We start from the raw sequence: 23,783 nt of genomic DNA on the forward strand, positions 1-23,783 counted from the left end.
GTTCTTGGAGTGCTGTCCTCTTTAGCAGGAGTCTCAAAAGGGAAAGATGGTGACTTCCTTGCATCTTCCATCCCAGGAGTGATAATTGAAGCTGCTTGGGCTGATGTCTCTCCCGTCACAATCTCTGACTCTCTAGTCACAGAAGCCTCATCTGCAGCTGTGGTTGGTGCCAGGGGGAGGGTGAGAGTTGTGTATGAGTCTGTACTGGACTCTTCAGAAGGACTTATCCTTAAGCTGATGCTGGTGTCAACAGAGACCGAGGTCTCAGAGGAATCTGGGCTCGTGTCTGTGTTTGGAGCACTGAGGGATGTATGGGATTCTACCACCGATGTGTTAATGGAGGTCAGACTTAGGCTTGACCAGACACTGCTGGGGGTGGCACTCACCCCTCCTCCAGAAACCTTTGCATAAAAGGAATGGGTGAATTCTGAGCCAGTCTCTGAGGCTGCTGTTCCTTCCTTGGCCACCAGGGGGGTTATGGAGGACACACTTGTACTTTTCTCTGTTTTTGTATTGGTGGTAGAAATTGGGCTAGTTGCCTCCTGTTCAGCTGGGGCCTCAGTGGGGGCAGTGGATGGAACAACATCTTTGCTTGTCTGTGCCCCAGGTGTGGTGTCAGATAAGCTGGAGGGCCTGTGGACAGCCTTGGAGGAGCTAGTCTTTTCTATACTCAGGGAGGTCATTCTCTTAGTCCAGGGAATGGATGGGGCATCCAAAGAGAGGGTATACAGACTTGGAATGGTGTGCGATGTGTCTGTGAGCTTGGAGGAGGTGCCGGGTGTCATCACTGCCATATCTTTATCTGTCTGTTCTGTAACTGGCTCAGCTGAGCCTGTGTCTCCTCCAACAGCTGTTGGGACATTACTCAGGGCAATGGGAGACAGGGTAGAGGAGCCCAGCTCAGTTCTTGCCTGGGGCTTTGACATCTCTAGGGTTGGAGATGTGGTCTTCTTTGGGGTTGAAGTAGGTTGTATCCATGTGACTTTGGGGCTTGTTCCCGCCCCTCCACCAAAAACTTTTGTGTACGAATAATCAAGTGGAGGAATCCATGATGTGGGAACTGTGGGAGGGATCTCCCCAGTGGTCATCCCTGCTATTGGTGTTACTGTAGGGAGAGTAGAAGAAACTGTCCAAAGTGTTCTAGTCTCCAAAGGAGTGCCAGAACCTGGAGCAACAGTGGGCTTAAGTGGGGTATGAGAAAGGTCTTCATGTCTTGTGGTCACTTGGATAGATGTCTCAGCTGGCATGGAGGCTTCTACCAAGGACAAGATGGTTCCTGTAGGTGCCCCAGACCCATGGCTCCCTATAGTGGAGGCTATGGGTCCCATGGAACTGACCACTTGTTCAATAGTGGTGGTCCCTGGGGGCACAGCTGTTGGAGAGATAGATTCTTTCACATGTGCTCCACTGCTGACAATAGATGTCAATGTGTCCACAGATAGAGAGGGTGTGGACAGAGGTGTGGAGTAGCCTCCCTCCTCTACCTTTTTAGAAATGCCAAAAGACAGGTCTCTCCCTACATCTGTAGATGACTCTGAGCTGGGTCTTCTGGTAGAACTTGTCCTGAGACTGATTCTGGTCTCATTAGGGTCAGAGGACTCCCAGAATGAAGTATGGCCTGCTGTGCCTGTCTCAGCCACCAGGCGGGGCGTGGACACTACACTTAGACTTCTCTGTGTTTTTTCACTGATGGCAGAAATTGGGCTAGTTGCCTCCTGTTCAGTGGGGGTTTTGGTAGGGGCAACGGATGAAGCAGCATCTTTACTTGTCTGTGTCCCGGCTGTGGTGTCATATGAACTAGAAGGCCTGTGGACATCCTTGGAGGAGCTCAACTTTCTTGCATTTGAGGTCATTCTCTCAGTCCAGGGAATGGATAGAGGGTCCAAGGAGCTGGTGTGTGGACTTTGAATGGTGTATGATGTGCCCGCAGGCTTGGAGAAGGTGCCGGGTGTCATCACTATCATACCCTCAGTTGTTCTTTTTGTAAATGGCAAGGCTGTGCCCATGTCTCCTCCAACAGCTGTTGGGACATTACTCAGGGCAATGGGAGACAGGGTAGAGGAGCCCAGCTCAGTTCTTGCCTGGGGCTTTGACGTCTCTAGGGTTGGAGATGTGGTCTTCATTGGGGTTGAAGTAGGTTGTATCCATGTGACTTTGGGGCTTGTTCCCGCCCCTCCACCAAAAACTTTTGTGTACGAGTAATCAAGTGGAGGAGTCCATGATGTGGAAACTGTGGGAGGGATCTCCCCAGTGGTCATCCCTGCTGTTGGTGTTACTGTAGGGAGAGTAGAAGAAACTATCCCAAGTGTGCTAGTCTCCAAAGGAGTGCTGGAACCTGGAGCAACAGTGGGCTTAAGTGGGATATGAGAAAGGTCTTCATGTCTTGTGGTCACTTGGATAGATTTCTCAGCTGGCATGGAGGCTTCTACCAAGGACAAGATGGTTCCTGTGGGTGCCCCAGACTCATGGCTGCTCATAGAGGTGGATACTGGGATATCGGCAGCCTGGAGAGTGGCTGAGCCAGGAGCTGTCTCCCCACTTACTGTCTCCACTGAGGTCTCTGGAAAAAGAAGTACTGGAATGGAGCCCTTCTTTTTTTGAGTGAGGCAATTGGGGTTAAGTGACTTGCCCAGGGTCACACAGCTAGATCAAGTGTCTGAGGTCAGATTTGAACTCAGGTCCTCCTGAATCCAGGGCCAGTGCTCTACCCACTGTGCCACCTAGCTGCCCCAGAATGGAGCCCTTCTAAGCGAGCCTAGAGAGTTCCCAGGTTCCCTGCTTACTGAAGCTGTAGCCAAGGCAGTTCGAGCTGCTGTGCCCCTGCTAGACAGTCCTGTGGCTGAGCAGTTGATTGGTTGGGGCGGGCAAAAGGGTGGGATTAGGAGGGCTATCAGAACCACTTGGTCAGCAATGCCCCCCTCCCCACTGCTAGCTGCTACCCCTAATCCCCCAAACTTTGTTACTTCTCTGGACCATCCCAACAGAATTTAACCTCCTTATCTTTTCTCTCCAGTTCCCAGCCCAGTGCCATAAACACAGGAGATGTTTGCAAAAAGTTTATTGTTGGATTGGATTGGATTGAAGGTCCTATGGGCACCTCTTCCCTGAAACAGACACCTTTTACATCTGGAGTCAGGGGACCTGGGTTCAAAACTCAGCTCCTGCTACTTGCTACCTTTGTGACCTTGGGCAAGTCCCTTTAACCTCTCTGGGTCTCAGTTTCATTATCTGTAAAGTGAGGTGTTGGATCCAATAACCTCTAAGATTTCTTCCAGCTCCGAATCTGTGATCTGTGATGCTATGAGCAGTCTTAGAACTCAATGTTACTTTTCAAGGTGTCCAACTACTCTACTATTCACTCCTCTAACTTTACAAGAGTCACTGAGATGCAGAATAGTCTAAGTCTTGGAAAGTCCCTTAGGACAAAGATGAGCCAACCCTAGCTGCAATTCCACATAGTTCCACTAGGTGGAAGAGAAAACTATAGTAGGACAAACTCTATCCATGTTTTCCAATGTTAACTGGGAGATTCCCAAAGAAAGGTAAGGTGGTATCTTTAGGAATTGGCTAGTGGCCTCCAGTTTGTGTTAAAAGTTACTCAACAGCACCAGACCCTGAGGAGATATGGCCTATTACCATTTACAAACCTGCCCATTCCAATAAAATTCCAGGCAAGTGGACATGTACAGGGAAGAAAGGGGGAAATAAAATGTAATCCCAGAAATAAAGGCTCTTGTCCTGATCTGATCAGTCTAACCAGGGGATAGAGAAAGGAAGCAGGCCTTCAGCAAATCAGTTCACATCTCTGGCATTCGGTGGCTTCATTGGTAAAAATAAGGAGGATGGACTAGCTGGCCTTGAGGGTCCCTGCCATGTCTAGAGTGGGATCTTCCTCTCAAGAACAGAATGAAAACTTATACTCACCCAGAGGATTGGAGGTGATCTCAGGGCTACTTGTTGGTTCAGCCATGCCTGAATGGCCTGGACTATTTGTGGAGGGTACCATGCCTGCAGAATGTCAGACACATGGAGTTCATAGAGGAAAATAAACTTCCCCCACAGGCACTAACTCCAAAAACAAGTCATATACCTAGAACATGTAATATTACTTTCACAGGCTCCAGGGGGTCTTCAAAGTCCTATCCTATGACTAGACAATACCACACTTTCCTTAGACCCAACAAAAAAATGAAATTGGGATTTTACCAACTTCTACCAACAAGAAATAAAAGACACATTTTGAAGCAAGATTCTTAACCCTTTTTCTGTTCTGGATCCATCTGGTAAAGTCTGGTAAAGCCTGGGGACCCCATCCCCTTCTCAGCATCATGTTTTTTAAATGCAGAAAATAAAATATGTAGGATTGCAAAGGGTGTCAATTCTATTGAAATAGAGTTCTCAGTGTTAAAGATTGTTTTTCCATGTGGTTGGAGAGAAAATAAAATATTTAAAAATACAGTTCTCAAAATATTTTTTAATTCACAGGACTCCAGGTAAAGGACCTCAGGACTCAGATCAGTGCATTGTCCGATCTTGACTCCAAAGGGCTGAAGAAGCAGACAACTCTCCTCTCAATAGAGAGGTGAAGGGCTACAAGTGTTCAAGGAGGCATACACTGTCATGTATGGTCAACATATCTGGTTGTTTTGTTATACCTGACTTTTTTATTACAAGAAAGGGCTCTAGAACCAGGAGAACATTGTACACAGCTTCCAGTTTTGAAAAGCGTTTTACATGTCATGTATTCCAACAGCCCTGTGAGGGAGGTGGTATTACAGATTGGGAAACTGAGGCAAGCTTAGTGACTTGCAGAGGGTCACAGAGCTAGTAAGCATCTGCAGCAGAATTGAAACCCAAGTCCCCCTGATTCCCAAGTCCCAAGCTCTTTCTGCCAAACCACCCAGTGGCTACTTACTTATGGAGAAGGTAGATTTGGGTGATTGCGTGGAGTCTGTTCCTGTCTCAGAAATGCTATTCCCTGTGGCTGGAATCTCAAGGGAGGATGATGTCGTTGTTGGTACTGTACGTGTCTTGTCCATCAGAGGTGTGGTCACTAGTTTGGATGTTTCCAATGAACCCTTTTCTGAGCCTGTAACAGCAACATCATATGCTTCTGTGATGCTTTGAGTTTTCCAAGTGTTTTCCACACGTCATTTCAACCCCCTGAAGCAGGTTATTTTTGCCCCCATTTTATAGATGAAGAAACTGAGGTTCAAGGAGGTTAAGTGACTTGCCTATAGTCATACAGCTACTAAGCATCAGAGGTGAGATTTGAACCCAAGTCTTCCTGACACTGGCTTGAGTGCTCTATCTAATATACCACATTACCTCTGCCTCATTCAGTGGTATTAGCTGCACTTGCAGCCCCCTGCTCACTACCCCCTCCCGTGAAGGAGCAGGGTCATGGGGGTGGGGGCTATACTTGTCCAGGGGCAGTGAAGGTTGAGGGAGGAGATTAGATTTGGGCTTAGAGGCACTGGGCCCCCCCAGGTACAGATCCCTGTGACTGCGGAGGGCTGGAGGGAAGATACAGACTCACCAAAAGTGGTGACAACCAGGGCAGGGGAGCTCCTTGGTGCTGAAAAATGGGGGTTCCTGTCCCTGACTGTATCTAGGCTGATGGAAGATTGGGTCTTCCACAGGGGTGAGGTCCAAGTTACAGAATGAGGTCCAAGTTACCTAAGCCTGGCTCCAGGGAGGGTGTGCTCTCCCCTACAGACCTTTGGGTACCTGTTCCTGTTGCCAATGCTGTGAGATCAGGCAGCATTGTGGGAGGAGAAGCCGCCGTGCTTGTGTCTACTCCTGAGCCAGAGGCTGCTCCAGGTGTCAAGCTGGCCGGAAGTGTCCACTCTGGAGGGCTAGAGCCTCTGCTGGCCTCATCCCTACCAGTGGTAAGGACTGAAGAGGTCAGGCTCAGAGTGGTCACTACTGATCCACTGGTGGTGTCAAGGTAAGGATTTGCAGAGAAAGCCACTGTAGGGCTCTCTCCAGTGGCATTGGCCAAAGTGCTTCTGACCATAGCCAGAGCAGACGAGGCTGGCAGAGGGAGAGCTGAGCTGACCTCTGGGCTCCCAGGAGCCATAGAGTTAAGAGATGTGGCTGATGAACCTGGCTGGGGGGTCACAGTGTCTGAGAAGGACAGACTTTCCAGGAAGGATGTGCTCAGGTGTGGGGCAATGCTGGTTTGCCCTCCCACTCCTGAGTGTAGGAGGTCAGGATGGTGAACAGCTGGAACAAATTCTGTGAGTTGGCTCCCAGGTCTCAGGTGTGAGCTATCCATCCCAGAGGCAGGTGAGCCCAGCTCCCCGTCCCTGGAAGGAGCTCCGGATGAGACTGCAGGGGCTGGTGGAATGAGGCTCTGCACCACAAGGTGGGCAGAACCTGCAGTATTCACAGCGACTTGAGCTGTGGTTGGGGACCTCGGTCTGACAGGGTTCTCTCCGGTATTAGCCACAGAGTTGCTGATGCTGGAGCTAAGGAAAGTGGGCAATTCCAGAAACGAGTGGGTCCTAATTGCAAGACTGGCCTCTCCAACAGCTATTGTATAGGTTAGATCTGTGTCACTGACCGAGCCCCTCCTATGCCTTTCAGCAGAGCTGGTCCAGAAGCCAGCTCTACCCTGAGTTGAGAATGAAGTCCCAGGGGAACCCATGCTGCTCCCTAAGTCCAGAGTGCTGCCCTCTGCACTGGTCTCAACCACTCGGGTGTTCATCAACGGCAAATTTGGATTCGACCATGTGGTTCTCGCTATGCTCAAGCCTCCAGTGGTGGCAAAAGCTCCTGCAGAGCTAGTGGCCCGCTCAGAAACTGTGGTCGCCATGGGGCCAGTGGATGGAGTGCGAGTTTCCTTCCTCTGTACTTCAAAGAGAGCCGTGGAATCCACAGTGGTTGAGGATGTGGGGGCAGACATAGAGTATCGCCGGATATCTGTTATGCTGGTTCTTTCAAACCAGGGAGTAGCCAGATGCACCTCAGAGCTGGGGTGCAATATTTGAATGACTTGAGGTATATCTGTGAACTCAAAGAAAGAACTAGACCATGGGGCACTCCCTCCTGGTAGATCTGCAGATGTGCCAGCTCTCTGGGAGTTACTCAGAGCAGAGATAGGTAGGGCCACAGAGCTGGGCTCTCTCCCTATCCTGGCATCCAGCCTTTCTGTGGTAGTGGGTAAGACCAGGGTCACGGTGGAAGCTGAGGGCCTGCCTGGGACTTTAGTGGAATTGGGCTGGATGCCTGCATGTGTCCTCCAATAAGAAAGCATGCCTATAGGTGTTGAGGCAAGAGCTGTAACTAATGGATTGGGGCCTCCATCCTCAGTGTCTGAGGATGTTGCAACTTCAGAAGAGAATGCAGTTTGGAGGGCAACTAAGCTAATCTCTGCCCCTGCATTTGGAAGTTCAGGATGTGGCGAGGACCCAGGAGAAGGAGACACAACATCTGCCATCTTGCTCATAGGAGTCAGACTTGAACTTTCAGCCCCAAGGACACTCAAATTCATCTCCATGGCCACAGAAGTGACCTCTGATGAGGCTGATGGAGTAAGAGGCTCTGAACCAGCAAGGCTGGTGGCAGAGGCAGTCACAGTGACAACTGGGTCTTCTGCTATTGTAGAAGTCCAAGAGATAACTGAGCTAACTCCAGTAATAGGCAAAGTGCTGCTGGCAACAGAGACATCAGTTGCTACTGTGGTTGGTTCCAGGGACAGATGTGTCCTTGTTCCAATGCTAGCCCTTGATATGGTACGGTCTAGAGTCTTACACTCTGCTACAAAGCTGGCCCTTGACGTGGTATGCATCAGAATCTTATACTCAGTTGAGTCTGGGATGGCCCCTCCAACTGGACTTGTCTTGAGGTCAGTGCTTACATCAATATTGTCAGATGTCCCAGGGAAAATAGTACTAGCTTCTAAACATGAAGTCTGACACACTCTACTTTCCTGACCCTCTACAATACTTGGGGAGGCCAGATTTGAACTTGACCCTGTGGTGCCAATGGTGAAGACTTCAGTGATAGCCGTGGTGGATCTCCCAGAGCTAATTGTTCGCTCAGCAATGGTAGTCTCTACGGGGATAACATTGACAAGAGAATCAGCTTCCATCATTTTTCCTCCAGTCATAGAAGAGGATGTTGAGGAGCCCATAGGGAAGGAGCGGTTCATCTCCTCACTTATAGTGGAGAGGCCAAAAGAGATTGTCTTTTCAGACCAAGAAGTGGCTAGATATGCTCTGGAGATGGTTCGAAGACAAGGGATACAGGGTAAGTCACTTGTCTCAGAGAAGCCACTAGTTGTCTCACTAGTAGACATGGGTTCTATGAGTGGCTTTGCCTGCACAGTTGAGTCATCACTCAAGATGGTGGGAGTCAAGGCAGCTAAGATGGGTTCTGTTCCCGCCTGGGCATCCAGCTTCTCAGGGATGTTGGTAGATGTGGCACATGCCTTAGCAGGTGTTGGAGCAGGCTTTGTTCCTGAGACTTTGATAGAGTGGATGTCTGGGGCTGGGTGTGAAATATCATTAGGAGAAGTCAGCCCCAGGGTTAAGTCAGCAGGTGTCTCCAATGATCCTTGTCCTTCAGCTTCACTGTCTGAAGAGGCTAAAACTTCTGATGAGGATGTGGTTGGGAGGGTTGTCATACTAGCTTCTGTGCCTATACTTTGGAGGTCAGGATGGGATATGGACATGGAACTGGAGCTGATAACTGCAATCTTAGTACTGGGGATCAGACTCGCACTACAGGGAGCTGATGTCATCTCCTCTGTCCTGTGCATGACCCCCAAGAAGGCTATGGAGGGTGATGAAGCAGGAGGATGCTTCAAAGAAGGGCTGGTTCTTGTTGTAATTTCAGTGATATTATTGGACCTTGGCATGTCTGTGCTTTCACCAGGGATGGCCACAGAGCCCTTAGCAATGGAGGACACTGCTGTGATTGGTACCAGCCAAGACCCTGTCCCTGCTCCAAGACCAGCCCCTGATGTAGAACTCGGGGTGTGGCCTTGAGTCGTGTAGACAATTGAGTCTGGTCTGAACCATGTGGATCGACTTGACTTGAGGCCAAGGCTGGTATCAATAGAAGCAGAGGTGCCAGGAAAAACCTTGTCGGTATCTGAGGCTGGAACACTCTCTGTTTTCCTTCCCTGAGGCACCAGAGCACTTGTGGAGGCCAAACTAAAACTTGACCATCTGCAGCCCATGGTGGTGACCACAGATCCCCCAGAGCTGGTTGTCTGTTCCTGGTCGATGGTCTCTGCGGGGCCAAAAGATGGACAGGCAGCTTCCTCCATCTCTTCTCCAGTTATGATAATGGTCACTGAACTATCTGAAGACTTGGAGGATGATGATACAGATGAAGAGAAGTTCACCTCCTCTCTTATAGTGGGGAGATTAAAAGAGGCCATCCTCTCAGACCAAGAAGTAGTCTGATACACCAGGGAGCTAGAGTGCAGGCGTGTGATGTGAGGTGTTTCTGGAAGCTCATAGAAGGCATCAAACCCTGTCTCCATACCCCCTTTGTGTTCTGTGGGCCATAGAGCTTGCACACTTGTTGGAATATCCCGTGGGACAGAAGATGTTGAATTATCAGACAAGGAAATGGTCCAGGGGGTGGTCAAACTTGTGCTTGAGAGTTTAGAGTGATACAGAGACACAAGAGATGTGTGACTGCCTGTGACCTTGGTGCTGGGGATCAGACTTACACTTTCAGTCCTGGAGGTAGCCATATTCATCTCCTCTTCTTCGTGAGTGATCCCTGATGAAGTTACAGGGGCCGTGAGAGGCTTCTGCAAAGGAAGACCATCTACTGTCCCAGATGGAGCAAGAGATGGGGCTTTGGCTGCAGAAGAGGGTCCAGGGAGGTCCATGCTTTCCCCACTGCTGGTAGTAGAAGCTGTTGCTGTGGTTGGTACGAGGGAAGGATCTATATCTGCTCCAAGATCAGCCCCTGTCATAGTACCTGGGTTGGGAGCTTTGGTCATGTAGATAGAGGACTGTGTTCTGGGCACCATAGGAAGATATGTCATGTGACCAGTGCTGGTCCCTACAGAGTAAGAGGTCCCAGAGTCAGCCATGCCGATTTCCATATAGGGATCATTGCTCATTGGACTTTCATCATCCACCAGCATGGATATGGCATCTATACTTGGACTTAACCATTTGGTGGTGAATTCTGAGGTCTCGGATTCCTCAGAGCCAGCTGTCTGCTCAGGACCGAGGGCCGCTTTGAGCGCCATGACTTGCTCAACAGCCTCCATTAGCCGTGCTCTTGTTATGACAAATGATATCCAGTTGTCCACAGTCATGGAAGGTGTAGGGACAGATAAAGACGGGCTCTCTTCCTCTGTGTCATTGATAAACTCAAAAGGAGATATCATGTCAAACCAGGGGGCATCTGGGGACCCTTCAGGTGTGCTGCTGGATTTCCAATCGACCAGGAGTGTAGTTTTGGACTGAGAGAAGTCTCTCGATGCTGTTGTAATGCCCTCTGTGTCCTCTGCCAATGCTGCCATTTGCACACTTCCCGACACATCCTTGGGAGCAGTGGGAGGCAGGGCAGTCGCTGTTGTGCCAGTCTGTCTATCAAGCCTCTCTTTAATGACGGATGGCACACGTGTCAGCACAAAATCAGGGCTTGTCCCCATGATATTGGCAGTGCTGGTCTCTGGGGCTACTGTAGAGGAAATGGCCACTGAAGAGGTCTCCACAGATGCTGAGCCAGAAGGTAGAACCAATTTCTCTGGAACTCCCATCGGAGAGCCTGAGGATGTTGGTACTTGAAAAGAAGGAGTAGAAAAAGGGATGACTCTGCCAGCCTCTGCTTCTGTACTTGGGAGTTCAGGATAGGACTCCGAAACAAAAGCGGGGCTAGGGTCAGTGACGTCTACCTCTGGGGACAGCTTTGCCCTCTCAGTCCTAGAAGTAGCTGAAGTCATCTCCTCTGCCACAAAAGTAACCCCGGGTGCCTGTTGCCTGGAAGAACTTATGCTTTCTAACCCAGACATGGTGAAGACCATGGCTTCTGCTGTAGAGGGAGACCCTAGAATGACCGTGCTTTCTCTGGTTGTGGGCATGGAGCCACTAATGGTGGACACTGCTGCTCTGGTTGGTAGTGGGGAAAAATCTGTCTCTGATCCAAGCCTAGCCTCTGATGCATTACTAGAGGTGTGGAATAGAGTTGAGTAGACAATAGAGTCTGTGCTGAAGCCTTTAGGATGACTTGTCTTGAGGCCAAGGCTGGTGTCAGTAGAATCAGAAGTATCTGAGGAAATGGTGCTGCTCTCTGCGTCCAGAGCATTGTCCACTGTGCTTGGCCTATCAGCGAGGATGCTTGTGGAGAACGAACTCGAATTCATCCAGGAGTTCTCAGTGTTGGTGAAGGTTGAAGTGGTGTCTGTGGCTCCTACTGACCTAGATCTTGCATTAGGGGTTGTGGGAACAGTAAATGGAGAGACTTCTTCATTTGTGTCAGCATCAGAGAAGCTGCTAACTGATCCAGAGGGTGAGGGAACCATCGTGGAGCGACTACAGAAGAGAAAGGGAGGGGTGTCCTTTGCCGAGGGAGGAGCTGGGGCCCCCAGGTAACTGGGTTGCCATGCCTGGGCGATGGCAAGGGCGTCTGTGGTATCAGAGGAAGTGCTCGATTCTGCCACGCTCTCTCTTGTCCCTTCGGTGGATGATGTGGCTATACTTGTATCCCCTCCAGCAGTCTTGGGGATATTGCCTGGTGCCATAGCAGATAGGATGGCTGATGCGAGTTCTGTCCCTGCCTGGGTGTCTGTCCTCTCTTTGGAGGTGGACATGGTGTACCGGGGTCCAAAGCAGGGCTCCCCCTGTGACTTTGGCAAGAGTGGAGAACAGGGGGACAAGGTGACTGAATCCTGTCTCTAAAGGTGAAACAACTGTAGGGAGAGAATCAACGGGGGACTGAGGAGTTTGTGATGGGCTGGGACCCTCACCAGTGGTTGTGCCTGCTTGAGGTGTGGGAGAGGAAACTGTTCACAGTGGGCCAGTCTTGGAAGGAACAGTAGAGCCTGAGGCGTTGGGAGGTGAGGTTGGAATTGGAGGGATGGAGGTGTTTCAGGCGCCCGGGGTTGCTCCTTCTGGTAATGTCCTGGATGGAGGGGAGATGGTTCCTGTCGGCGGCTTGCTCCTTGGGCTGCCTGTAGCAGTAGACCCAGTGAGGCTGGTGGACTTAATGGCAGCAAGGCCAGAAGCTGTCTCCATGACAACTGCCCGTTGGAGTGTCTGAGATAGAATCTCTCACTCTGGAGCCAATCACAGGGATGCTAGAGGACTCTGGGGATTCTCTGGTCATAGGAGATGTAGCCGTGGCGCCTCCCCTCCAGCCATGGTGGCTGGCCAGGCCTGGGACTAGAAGAGTGAGCTGATTGGGTACTACAGAAGGTTTGTATGGTATATGGGTTGGGTGTGTGCCTGCCTGGAAAATTATTCTGACCATCATTCCCATTTTCTCTCTGTAAGACCACTTCTTACTCAGACATCCCAATTTCTCATAATGCAGTGCCATTAGCCCTGCCTGAACCTATAATCAGAAGTCTTGGGTTCAAGTCCTGACTCTATGTTTGGTGATTTGGGGCAACTCGCTTCATTTGACCTGGTGGGGGGAGGGAGCATATTATAGCAGCAGCAGTTTCAACTCAAATAGAAATGGACCCCCACAGGTCATAATTTGACTTAGAAAACCACAAATCAACATTATCTATGTTGTATTAGATTTTTTCCCTATTTTGTTAAATATTTCCCAATTACAGTTTGATCTAGTTCTGACTGCACTGGAGAGTGGACTATGAATTTGACACTTCTGTAAGCCAGACAGTCAGGAGGACTTGGGTTTGAATTCAGCTTTAGAAACTTAAAATAATTTATTAGAAAAAGTATTTATTAAGAAATTACAATGTCCCGGGCACTTAACTAGATGTGTGACCCACTTTATTCATCTCAACTTGAGTATTTTCACCTATAAAACGAAGAGGGATTGAATTAAATTAGTCTCCAAGATCCCATTTCTCCTTTGAGACCTGAGTATGCTCTATTCACATAGCATGCTCCAAGGTTGGGGGGGGGGCTGGGGGAGGGGCAGAGGCCATGCCCACAGTCTGATGCCAAACTCTTCCAAGGATTTTTTTTTCAGCCTCTAGCAATAAATCAGGTCAGCTAGGTGGCTCTATAGTGCACAGAGTGCTGGGCCTGGAGTCAGGAAGACTCATCTCCTGACTTCAACTCTGGCTTCAGACATTTACTAGCTGTGTGACCCTAGGCAAGTCACTTAACCTTGTTTGCCTCAGTTTCCTCATCTGTCAAATGAGCTGAGGGAGTAAACGACAAACCATTCCAGTATCTCCGCCAAGAAAACCCCAAATGGGGTCACAAAAAGTCAGACAAGGCTGAAATGAGCAGACAACAATAATGACAACAAAGAAATAAAACAGTATAATAACATCACCAAAAAGCAGAGAACAGGAACCTAGGTGAGACAAATTCCTCACAAGGCACACCAGACCCATGGTAGTGCTTTTACAATTATGTTCTCATTTGATCCTCACAACAACCTTAGGAGGTAGGCACTATTATTATCATCTCCGTTTTACAGATGAGGAAAATGAGGCAGGCAGAGGTTAAGTGACTTGCCCAAAGTCACACAGCCCATAAGTGTCTGAGGTCAGATTGGAACACAGGTCCTCCTGATTCCTGGCCCAGCACTCCATCCATTGCCTCAAAATTGCAACCTCAAAAGGGACACTTCTACTTACCCGTGGTGACGGCCAGAAAGCCACTTGCTGAAGCTGTCTGATCACTCGTTCTCGTGTCAGCTTTGCTACCTGTAGGAAGTACCAAAAGCTCAGTCATGAAGGACATGAAGGGAAATAAACTATTTCTGTAGGTACTAATTCCAAAGAAGCAGCATGTAAATAGAGAGCCTTCCCTCCCTCCTTCCCTCCCTCTCCCTGAGTCCAGGAAACTCCACCACCAACATCCTTTCTTCCATTGTACCATGTGACACTTACCACAGACGAAGTCATTACAACCCACCAGTTCCTGCCAACAGTAAGGACAAAGTAATTATGCCCTAAGCCCCCCCTCCCACTAAGTGTGCAGGGATACCAGAGGGGCCACTTGGGTCCAGCAGCCATGGCCCCAAATACAGACCCTAGGGAGAAAAAGCCAAGGAAAAAGAGTCCTCTTGCCCCAAGGCTGCAACTCAGACCTTCTTTCCATGGCCCCCAACACAATCCCCTAAAGGGAAATTTGGAACCTTACTTGTCAACAGGAGAGTATTGGAAGGAGTGAAAGCAGAAGCTGTCTCTTTCCTTGGGGCGCTGTCCATTCTCACTGTGGTCTCCTGAACACTTGATGTTGGGTGGTTGTTAACCACAGAGGTAACAATAGCTTGTGTGGGTGTTTCTGCAGTATCCATCTCTGATCCTGTGGTGATGCTGACTGTCCCAGTGGCTCCCTGAGATGGAGTAGCATCAGGGGACACTGTGCTTGTCCAGGATGGAGGAGTGGGGAAAGTAGATGAGCTTTGACCCAAAGACATATGGTCAATTTTGTGGGTCTCTGCTCCAGCAGAGATTCCAGAAGACAAAGCCTCCTGAAATGTAGCAGGACCCAGGGAAGGAGAGCTCCTTCCCTGGGAAGGAAGGCCTTCTGCAGAAGTAACCTCACTCATTACTGCCTGCATAGCAGTGCTGACAGAAGCTGAGTTCCTTGACAGAGGAGGGATTGATGTGACTATAGAGCTGGGTAGACTCTCTACCACATTGCCCATTGACAAGGTTGTGAGTTCATACGGCTTAGAGGGAATTGAGGCAGCAGGAATGGTACTTGCCCTCCTTGGGGTTGTAGTTAAGGGAGTTGACCAAGGCAGGTCTGCGTTTGTCACTCTGCCAGATGTTGTGACATCTGTCCTATAGCCCTTGGGGGGAGGAATGGATGTGACAGGGGAAATGCTGGGTACCACTCTGCTGGATGTGGTGCCCAGAGATGATGAGCTCTCCCACCCTCCCGGGGCCTTGGAAGTGGAAGGGGACAATGGGGAAGTCTGGTTATCCCTCATAGGAATTGTTAAAGATTTTGATGATTCCATGGGCATAGGAGATGTTGAGTTTGAGCTGGTCCCTACAGGAGATGAGGTGACAGGTGTACCCGATGAGTCTGGATCCAGAGGTTTAGTTGAAGAAGCATTCGGGAGAGTGGCCTGGCTCGAACCAGGGACTAGACTTTGGTGCTCAAGGTGGAATGTGGTAGAGGAAGATGTAGAAGGGAATTTTGTTCCCACTGTAGTCTCTGGGCCAACCCCGCTTGTCCCGATGACCGCAGTAGTGTTTCTCACATCTGTGGAGGTTGAAGTGGTTAGAGTGTATGGGAAAATATATCATTTCTTATGCCCCAGGTGCCTCCAGTGCTGTGACATCAAGGAATTCTTGAACTCTGGACAAGGTCAGCCTACCCTAACCCTAATTCTGTTTCCAAGGAGAGTCTATTCCAGGCATAGATGCATTGGGAAAGGAGGCAGAGTGTCCCCCAGAGAGCCCAGGCCATACCCCTGCAGTAGTACCAATAGTCAACCCCTGATTCATAGGAGGCAGGAGGAAAAGCAACAGGTGGAAATGGGGTGGTGGGAGTAGGGGAACCCCAGAAGTGCCACTTCAACATGCTGGCAACCTGGGAATCTAAGCAAGGGAGCAGAGCAGCAGACTAGAAGAACACCTCAAGGAAGAAGCATCCCAGACCCCTGCAAATATCAGTGCCTGTGACAAGGCCCCATTCACCCTGCACTAGTTATAACTCAGCATCTGTTTAGCTTTATTTTCTCCAGTATACAAAGTGATGTAGTGGAAACTGTAGAATTTAAGTCATAATCCAATTCTGATTTTTACTGCACAAGATTATTGGATCACAGAGCTAAACGTAGAAGGGCCCAACCCCCACCTTATTTTACTATTGAGGAAACTGAGACCCAAAGGAATAGTCCCTGGACTTGCCTGAGGTGGCACAAGAGACCTTAAAATCCAAGTCTTCTGACTCTAAAATCAGTTTTCTTTTCATACTGACTTATCTTGGACCTTCTTGAATATTGAAAGTACCATGGTACAATGGATGGAGGGAATGACTTCCAAGTCATTCAAGACATGGGTTCAAGTCCACACCTTTGACACATACTAGCCATGTGCCCCTGGAAAAATTACTGAGACAAATCTCAGTGCCCCACACAATTTGCTACAAGTGGCAGAGCAGGTTTTCATCTGGTTTGCCAGAGGGAGTTTCCTTAGTGAGGAGTTTCCTTCGCCAAGGTAATCACAGATCCCCAACAACCACAAAAAGTGTGATACCCTAAGGTTGAGGGTCAGAAGTTTTCTGCCCTTTATTTAAGGGCCCGGTGCTTGAGTTCCCCCAATACTGATGTGTCATCTCTGTGGTTCAAAGTTTTCTCTATCCTTGCCATGCAGGAATACCCTCTGTAGCCTCAGCTGTGTGTATTGTATGTTTAGATGTATTGTTTCACTTGGATAGAGTACCCCCAAGTAAGGATATTCACTCCCTTTATCAATGGAGGTCAACTTCTCTGTATCATAGAGAGTCATCTTAACTCTAGCTCCTAAAGCACCTAAGAGAAAGACTACCCTGGCTCACACTGAGCTCTCTCTTCCCTGAGCTCCTATGTACTGAGAGTCAATTGCAAACAGTCAGCATCTTCTCCCTTTTAGTCCTTTCTCCCACAATATGATATCATAAGCACATTAGAGGAGCATGGGCTATTTTACCTGTCAGGTTTATGGATAAGGAAAGAATTTATGACCAAACAAGAGATAGAGAGAATTGCAAGATATAAAATGAATCATTATGATTATATTAAATTAAAAAGTTGTTGCACAAACAAAGCCATTGTAACCAAGAATTAAGGAAAGCAATGATCTTGGAAACAATTTTTACAGAAAATATTTCTGATAAAAGTCTCATTTCTCAAATCTATAGAGAAATGAATCAAATTTATAAGAATACAAGTCATTTCCAATTGATAAAAGGTCAAAGGATATGAATAAGCAGTTTTCAGAAGAAATCAAAGCTATCTATAGTCATATGAAAAAAATGCTCTAAATCACCTTTTTTTTTTGGTGAGACAGTCGGGGTTAAGTGACTTGCCCAGGGTCACACATCTAGTAAGTGTCAAGTGTCTGAGGCTAGATTTGAACTCAGGTCCTCCTGAATTCAGGGCCAGTGCTATATCCACTGTACCACCTAACTGCCCCTAAATCACTATTGATTAGAGAAATGAAAATTAAACGAATTCTTAGGTACCACCTCACATCTATCAGATTGGCTAATATGACAGAAAAGAAAAATGACAAATGTTGGAGGGGTGAGAAAATTGTGACACTGCTTCTACCACTGTTGGTAGAGTTGTGAACTGATCCAATCATTCTGGAAAGCAATTTGGATCTATGCCCAAAGGGCTATAAAATTGTGTATGCCCTTTGACTCAGCAATACCACTCTATCCCAAAGAGATCAAAAAATGAAAGGTTCCCATAGGCACAAAAATACTTATCATAGCTCTTTTTTGTATGTGGTGGTAGTGGCAAAGAATTGGAAATTGAGAAGATGCCCATAAAATGGGAAATGTCTGGACAAGTTGTGGTATACAATTGTGATGGAATATTATTTTGCTATAAAAAATGAGGAGCAGGATGGTTTCAAGAAAACCTGGAAAGACTTCTATGAACTGATGTAAAATAAAGTGAGTAGAAGCAGGAGAACATTGTACATAGTAACAGCAATATTGTACAATAATTAACTGTGAACAATTTAGCTATTCTCAGCAATAAAATTATCCAAGACAATTATTAAGGATATATAATAAAAATGCTATCCAATTCCAGAGAAAGAACTAATGGAATCTGAATGCAGATCAAAATATACTTTTTTACATTATTATTTTGGGGTCTTTTGGTCTGCATTTTCTTTTGCAACATGACTGATACAGAGATGTTTTGTTTGACTGCATATGTATAATCTGTATCAAATTGCTTTCCTTCTCAAGGAGGGGGGTGGGGAGGGAAGAAAGGAAAGAATATGGAACTCAAAAAATTTTTAAATGAATGTTAAAATTTGTTATTTACATGTAATTGAAAAAATAAAATTAAATGAGAAAAAATAAACCCATAGTTAACAGGGCTTTAAGACTTGGTCCAATTGAGTGCTGGGTTTATAGTCAGAAGATCTAGAAAAGAACCACCTTGATGGTCCAACCCTCTTATTTCACAGTTAAGGAGTCTGAGGCCCAAAGAGGTTGATGGCCAAGGTCACACAGGTAGTAAAAATAAAATCTAGCTTTTGAACCCAGGTTTGTGACCACAAATCCATGGTCCTTTGGATCCTCTAGTCATAGAGGGGTCCAAGGTCAGAACCGCAGTGGGCTAGAGAAAACACAGTGTTTGCATGATAGTGTGTCTAGGATCTAACCTATCAAAGTTATCGATTTTCAGGGTCAGGAGAAAGAGGAAGAGAATCTCAATGGGCTTTTTTATGAGGACGATAGTGGACAGGACCCAACGTCCCTTGGTGTGATGACGAGTTTAAAGTCCATTCCCTTTCAAAGACAGGAGCACCTAGGTTCAGCCCCAGATGAGGAGAGAAACAAAAGATGATATGAAACCCAGGTATGTGGAGATAGTAGTGCAATACTCAACTCCACCCTGAGAGGGCTCTGCAACCCTGGGTCAGTAAAGAGGCCCACAGAGATGGAAAAGAAGAAAGCAGAGCAGAGCATGATCCTCCATCTGTGAGCCTCCCCAGCACCCAAGCTAGGTCACAATGTTGACAGAATGGGAAGGGCTTCATCCCACTCACAGCTCCAGGGCAGCAAAGACATCTGAGCCCCTTCAGGGAGGAAGAAACCATGACTTCTCAGTCAGCAGAGGTGTCAAGTTCCCCATGCCAACCAACCTGAGTCCCAACTCAGCCACCTTTGAGTGCCAAAGAGCAGTGTCAGGAAGGAACCTCCCAACGCAATGTGTCCTCTCCCATCAGCCACCACCCTCCCCCTGTGTAAGACAGAAAGCAGATGCCTCCATCTTCAAGCATTCTCAGGGCTCTTTGGAATCCCATGACTTTCTCTTCCCTTCTCCATGCTTATCTGTGCCCAGACCCATGTCATTGGAATTATAGGATTTAAAGCTAAAAGGAAGTTTAGAAGAATGGAAATGTGGAAAGAGGTCAGCCAAACTAGCCCTTAAGAATTGTTCAATTGTTTCAGTCAGGTCTGACTCTTCATGAACCCATTTGGGATTTTCTTGGCAAAGATACTGGAGTAGTTTGCTATTTCCTTCTCCAGCTCATTTTACAGATGAGGAAACTGAGGCAAATAGAGTTAAGTGACTTTGGGGTCACCTAGCTGCCATCAGCCCTTCAGAGATCCTCATTGAAGTACAGGCTCTGTTATTTCCTAGTTGTACAACCCAAGACAAGGATCTTCTCCTCTCTGAGATTCAGTTTCCTCTTCTGTAAAACAGAGGTGTGTGGTATATTTGTGAACTGGTACAAACCATTCTGGAAAGGAATTTAGAAAAAGAAAATGACTAAAATATCCACACCCCAGGACTCAGAGATCCCACTGCTAGCTGTCTACCCATTGATAAAAAGAAAGCCCTCCCCATCTCCTATATATACTAAAATATTTATAGCAGCACTTGTTTGTGAGAGCAAAGAACTGGAAACCAGATAGGTCACTCGAGGAATCGATTGAGGAATGGCTAAACAAATTGTGATATGTGAATTTAAGAAATAAATATGACGAATGGAGAAACATGGAAAGACTTAATGTGAACAAAGTGAAGTAAGTAGAACCAGGAAAATGACACACACAATGAAATGTAATGAATGACAACCAAAAAAACAATCAAAACTGAATGTTGCAAGATAAATAAGTTGAACCCCAGAGGAGAGGTAGAAGAAGACAACTCCACCCAAAACTCTTTTACAGAGGTGGAGGTCCACCCATGCAGACCATTACAAATAGCCATATTTTCTTTTTGATGTGATATTTGAACTTCCCCATTTCTCTTCCCCATTCTTTCTCCTCATGTCTCTGAGAGGCAAGGTGGAATAGTAAAGAGTCCAGATTCTGGAGTTAGGAACCTGGGTTTATATCCTGACTTGGCCACTTCCTGGAAACATGACTAGACATAAATCACTGTACCTCTCTAAGCCTCAATTTCCTCATCTGTAAAATGGGAACAAGGAGGCTCACAACACATAACTCGGTGCTGCTGTGGGAGAAATGTTTTGTAAACCTCAAGGCACCAGATAATATGGACTTTATTAATATTATCCCCGGGTTTCCTCCCTCTCTATATATCTCCTCTCCATTTTCCCTCTCCAAATAAGAGATCATCTCCAGTTAGGGGATAGGGGAGTGAGGTAAGGATTTATGGCAGAGGTGGTCTTCGATTTGGGCCTTGAAGGACAGGAATGAAACAAGTGGAATTTTGGGGGGAGGGGGAAGAGCTGTGGTAGGGAATGGCTCCAGGCATAGGGGGTGGAATGATCAATATTTTTTAATTTCATCCCTCTTTTTAAAAAGTCTTTGAATTTCTGGGAAGGAGGGAAGGATATTGGGATGAATATAGGTGATGAAAAGTATAAGATACCAATAAAAATCTGGTTTTAGAGGATGGTCAATACCATAAAAGGAAAACCGCACTGAAAGACCAGTATTCTGACTTCAGTAGACTTGATGATAAAAGCAATCCTCTGTACCCCACCTCCACCTTGAAGAAGGTAGTGATGGACTGGGAGTATAGAATAAGGGATGCATTACTAAAGATGTGGTCAGTATGCTGACTTGTTTTGTTTAGCTGTATTTCTTTGTTGAGATGGGAGATTTCTGTTAGGGATCAGTGGAGCCAATAAAAAGTGAAAGTAATGGGAAATGAAAGCATCCATGGAGGGGAAAATGGTCAAGGAAACTCCATTACAGGCTGACCTAGGCTACTCCCATGAAGCTGGCTGTGCCCTCTGACTCAGTTGGGATAGACAGAACTATAACTAACATCCATATAGCACTTACTTAGTGGCAGGAACAATTATCTTATTTGATAGATGTACTCTGGCTCGACACTGAGAGACTAGAAATAATAACAGTTAATGGACCCAGAGCACTTTGTGGCCTACATCAATGTTTTCCACTGACTATCTCATTTGATCCCCACACCACTCCCTGGGAGGGAGGGAGTGCAAAACTTCTTATCCTGGTGCTACACATGAGGAAACTGAGGAACAGTTAATAGGGCAACTAAGAAATGGAGAAGGTGGTGTGCGAGATGGAAAGTGATATATGGGGACAGCTAGGTGGCGCGGTGGATAAAGCACTGGCCCTGGATTCAGAATGAGCTGAGTTCAAATCCAGCCTCAGGCACTTGGCACTTACTAGCTGTGTGACCTTGGGCAAGTCACTTAACCCTCATTGCCCCGCAAAAAAAAAAAGTGATATATTTGGAGTGAAGGGATCTGGGTTTGAGTCTTACCTCTTGAAACCCCACCAAGTCAAATTCCCACTCCTCAGCTGGACATTCAAGGCCTTCTATAACAGCACTCCAAAATACTCTCTATATCCCTATGGTTTCCTGGGCTTTCCTGTCTTGCCCTGAGATCATTCCATCCCCTATTCCTGGAGCCATTCCCTACCACAGCTCTTCCCCCTCCCCCCAAAATTCCACTTGTTTCATTCCTGTCCTTCAAGGCCCAAATCGAAGACCACCTCTGCCATAAAACTTTACCTCAGTCCCCTATCCCCTAACTGGAGATGATTTCTTATTTGGAGAGGGAAGATGGAGAGGAGATATAGAGAGAGGGAGGAAACCCGGGGATAATATTAATAAAGTCCATATTATCTGATGCCTTGAGGTTTACAAAACATTTCTCCCACAGCAGCACCATGAGTTATGTGTTGTAAGCCTCCTTGTTCCCATTTTACAGATGAGGAAGCTGAGGCTTAGAGAGGTACAGTGATTTATGTCTAGTCATGTTTCCAGGAAGTGGCCAAGTCAGGATATAAACCCAGGTTCCTAACTCCAGAATCTGGACTCTTTATTATTCCACTTTGCCTCTCAGAGACATGAGGAGAAAGACTGGGGAAGAGAAAGAGCTTAAGAATGATAGAGGCAGGGAGCAACTAGGTGGTGCAGTGGATAGAGCACTGGCCTTGGATTCAGGAGGACCTGAGTTCAAATCTGGCCTCAGACACTTGACACTTACTAGTTGTGTGACCCTGGGCAAGTCACTTAACCCTCATTGCCCTACCAAAAAAAGAATGGCAGAGGCAGCTTTTTTTGCGTGTTGGCAGGGAGTGAGGTGGCAGCACCATGAAGGCCTCAGGTACCCTGAGAGAGTATAAGGTAATTGGACGATGCCTGCCTTTACAATGCCACCTCTTTATCAGATGTGGATCTTTGCTCCTAATCACTTTGTAACAAAGTCCCAATTCTAGTACTTTGTTTCCCAACCGAAAAAGGTCTCCCAACTGAAGAAGTCTGGAGAAATTGTGTACTACAGACAGGTCCTTGGAAAGACTCCTCTTCAGGTGAAAAACATTGGCATCTGACTGCGCTACAGTTCCAAGAGTGGGACCCACAACATGTACAGGGAGTACAGGGAGTACAAGGACCTGACCACTGCTGGTGCTGTCACTCAATGCTACCGAGATATGGGGGCCCGTCACCGTGCCAGGGCCCACTCCATCCAGATTATGAAAGTGGAAGAAATTCTTGCCAACAAGTGCCGCCGGCCTGCAGTCAAACAGTTTCATGATTCCAAAATCAAGTTCCTGCTGCCCCACAGAGTCCTGCAGCACCAGCACAAGCCACACTTCACTACCAAGAGGCCCAACACCTTCTTCTAAGTGCAAAGATGAAGAGGCCCATATTGCATTCATCTGTTTAAATAAATTTCCCAATTGGGAAAAAAAAAGAATGATAGCGGCAGCTAGGTAGTGCAGTGGATAGAGTGCTAGGTCTGGAGTCAAGAAGACCTGAATTCAAATCCAACCTCAGACTCTTACTAGCTGTATGACCTTGGGAAAGTTGCTTGACTTCTGTCTGCCTCAGTTTCCTCTTCTGTAAAATGAAGATAAAAGATAACAATAGCACCTACCTCCCAGAGTGGTTGTAAGGACCAAATGGGATATTTGTAAAGCACTTTGAAAACCTTAAAGTGCCAGCTATCACGATGGTGGTGGTGGTGGTGATGCAGGATGGGTCTGGAATGCATTCCCTCCTCCCTTCACCTCTTAGGGTCTTTTATTTCCTCAAAAACTCAATTAGATTTACCTTCTACATAAAGCCTCTCTTGGTTCCCATCTCACTCTGCGACTGCCTCCCCACAAAAAAAAATACATTAATTTGAAAATATTTTGTAGTTCCTAATATGTAGAGGATATATTGTCTCACCTGATAGAACGTAAGGTCTTTGAGGAAAGAGACTATTTCATTCTTTCACTTTGTGTCACCAGTGGCTGGCACATAGTAAGTAGGTATTTTTGTAAATGATTGTTGATTGATTGATTGAAGGGATCATAAAATTTTAATTAGAAAGGAACTTAGAGATCAACCAATCCAATCTCTTCATTTTAAACATGAGGAAACTGAGGTGCAGAGAATTTAAATAGCTTTCAGTGATGGGAAGAGAATATAGGGATAGGATGGGAAAGGGGTAGCATGAACAGAAACCTCCCCTTCCCCCCTCCATAGACTAATGATAAGATTAAGTTGGGAAT

At 47.1% G+C, this 23,783-nt stretch overlaps 1 pseudogene; it reads left to right on the plus strand.

Annotated features, from left to right (window-relative positions):
* The first annotated feature begins 22,374 nt into the window (after window positions 1–22,374).
* On the plus strand, window positions 22,375–22,910 carry LOC122741025 (annotated as a pseudogene).
* The last annotated feature ends 873 nt before the right edge of the window (window positions 22,911–23,783 follow it).

The sequence above is a fragment of the Dromiciops gliroides genome, chromosome 1 (assembly GCF_019393635.1).
Source record: "Dromiciops gliroides isolate mDroGli1 chromosome 1, mDroGli1.pri, whole genome shotgun sequence".
In the NCBI taxonomy this organism is placed as follows: domain Eukaryota; kingdom Metazoa; phylum Chordata; class Mammalia; order Microbiotheria; family Microbiotheriidae; genus Dromiciops; species Dromiciops gliroides.